Source organism: Pyxicephalus adspersus, chromosome 4 (assembly GCF_032062135.1).
Source record: "Pyxicephalus adspersus chromosome 4, UCB_Pads_2.0, whole genome shotgun sequence".
Classification (NCBI taxonomy): domain Eukaryota; kingdom Metazoa; phylum Chordata; class Amphibia; order Anura; family Pyxicephalidae; genus Pyxicephalus; species Pyxicephalus adspersus.
The window spans coordinates 27,370,807-27,373,667 of NC_092861.1; the positions used below are offsets into that span (position 1 = coordinate 27,370,807).

The 2,861-nt window shown below is 40.4% G+C and overlaps 1 protein-coding gene across 2 annotated transcripts in view; it reads left to right on the top strand.

Moving 5' to 3' along the window:
• Positions 1–2,861, top strand: part of NCK1 (NCK adaptor protein 1) — a 63,879-nt gene that overhangs the window by 1,005 nt on the left and 60,013 nt on the right. The window lies entirely within an intron of this gene.

Consider the following 2,861-nt stretch of genomic DNA (forward strand, 5'->3'; position numbering starts at 1 on the left):
TGTCGTGCGCCCCGTAGCCGGAGTGCCCTCCGTATGTCGTGCGCCCCGTAGCCGGAGTGCCCTCCGTATGTCGTGCGCCCCGTAGCCGGAGTGCCAGTTGTCTAGGCACCCTGTACAATGTGCTTGCCAAGTTTGTGTTCCCATAGTCTGGCCTTTATACAATGTGTCTGTGTTTTTTTTTTTTTTTTTTTTTTTTTTTTTTTTTTTAGTCTGGGTGCCCAGTACAATGTGTGTGCCCGTAGCCTGGTGCTGTGTGTTTGTATGGCGTTTGGGGTTATTTAGGTAAATTTGTAACTAGTTTAATCCAAACAATCAATAATAATTGAGCATGTTCATTCATAGGGGGGCTGGGTAGGAGTAAGGTAAATCATAACAACTAATTTATTGTTGTTATGATTTTAGAATACTAAAGCATACCAGCGTTATATATTAGTAGTGCTGACTTCTGGCTGCGCTTCTTTAAACCTCACTAACTAAACCCTTTCACACATGTGGGCAGCAATCAAAAGATGGGCACACTGCAGTCATAAAGGGATGGAGATGGGCAGCAAGATTACTACAGTAGGCTGCAACGTTTAAAACAATTCTCCGTGGGTAGTAATGGACCCAAAGTGTACCAAGAACATATCCCCCCCCACCCCACCATTATTACACTGCCACCAGCCAACTTTATAACTTAGCGTGATATGTCCTGCTGTAAGAAAATGTGAACCCCGAATATCCCCGAACCATTAAACAACCACAACCGGCCTGAATGATTGATATAAAGCATGATGGATTCATTCTTTCATGTTGAGGATAATGTTGGCTAATTCTGACCTTATCATCTGAATGTTGCTGCAGAAATCAACTCGTCAGTCCAGGCAACATTTTTTTTTCCAATTTTGGCAAGCTTGTGTGAGTTTGTATCAGGTGCCTGTTGTTGGCTGATAAGAGTCAGTGTGGTGTCCTGCTGCTATAACCCATCTGCTCCAAGGTTTGACATCGAGATGCATTCACAGATTCACTTCTGCACATCTCGATTCTAATGAGTGGGTATTCGAGTAACCGTTTCCTTCATATCGGCTCAAACCTGTGGCCATTCTCCTGTCATTAACAAGACATTTTGTCCCAGAAAACAGCCACTCACTGGATAATTTCCCTCTTTTCAGATCATTCTCTGTAATTACGGCTGTGTGTGAAAATCCCAGCAGGTCAGCAGTTTCACTTAAATCCTCTTTCTTCCCCAATCTGATGCTCATTTTGAATTGCAGCAAGTTGTCCTCATTGTGTATATATAAAATATATAACTTGGTCACTTTTTTGGGATCACACCCCCCGAAAACATACTTGTTCTTTAATATCATTGAGCATCTCTACTGGCTTTATTTTTTTTTATACTCGTTTGATTCAACACTTTTTTTTATATTAAAATGAAAAAACAAACAAAACTTGCCGCTATGTGTGCCCACACATTCTGTTTTTCTATTTGTGGCTGGTTATTTAGAGGTTTTTAACCACCTGGTGATTTTCTGATGGCAGAACTTGCCATTGAAGATCATTCTGTCTCGGTTTTATTTTGTTGTAATTTAATGCATCCTCTGTTTATAAACTGCAATGTGAAACTGCTGGAATTGACATGGTTTGTAGCAGTTGATCATGGCTATGTGCAGTGTCGCACAGTTGCGGTGAAAGGGATAGGCAGTAGCAAATTGAACAGTGAACAGGGTTGTGCATGTTTGTGTAGTCTCCATTTTTTATTTGAGAAACACTGCTATGCTAAATTTCCATCGGGGTTCTGTGGATCCCTAGGGTTCCGCCATTTGGGGCTAGGCGTTCTTCCCACTGACCATCGCACTAATGTATTATGGTCTGCTGATAAAGTAATTCTAGAAGGAGTTCCATGATGTCTTTATGGTTATTTCAAGGGATTCACCCATGCTAAAAAGGTTGAGAAACCCTGTAGTATAGCATAATGTACAATAATGCCTTGTCTCCCATGATGTTTTACTTTCCTGGGTTCCAAAGTATTTCTCCTGATTTCTCAGTACAGTTAGTTGTGGTAACATGCATGGTTAGGTCATATCCTGTTCACGGTCTGGCAGAATGAAATCACCCAGCACTATCATTTCTGGTTTAATCCTCACTGTTATGTTATTACAAAGTTAGACTTATGTTTACTAAAATCATATCAACAGTTTATAAGGTCTGATTGTGTCTTTTCTTAAGCTATGTACACTGTACTATACTTTGGGCACTGCAATAATTATTGTTAGAAAACGAACGATTAATGGCCAATCAATGATTATTCACGATTATTTTGAACAAGCGTATAGTGCACATTTCTGTACATGCTGTAGTGATACAATCATTCAGATATAATGCACTAATAATGTACACACACTAGATACAATTGTTTGAACGATGTAGGAAGTGACGTGTACCGGAGAAAGTATACCTCGGAACCATCCAGGAACACTGAAAGACCGTACACACAATAGATAGCGAACAATCGTCACCCAGTCAGGTCCGCTGGGGCGGTCATTCGTTTCCAGCGTCATTCCTCAGTCATCGGTGTAGTTGACCTGTCGTGCACTTTTTTCGTTAACAATTATTGGACGTTAATTGTTCATTTCCAATGAGAATTATTGCATGTGTGTACGTAGCCTTAATCCTTCTGTGCCTGGTTTCACACTTATTTAGAGTTTTATTGTGCTTTTGTTTATTTCCGTAGAAGGAGGTACAAGGTGTACATGCACCAAAACATAAGAATGTGATTAGGTCTTAAGCTGCGTACACACTTCCAATTTTTATCGTTGGAAATGAACGACGAACGAACGACCGATTGGCCAAAAATCGTTCGTAAAAAAAGTAACCAACGA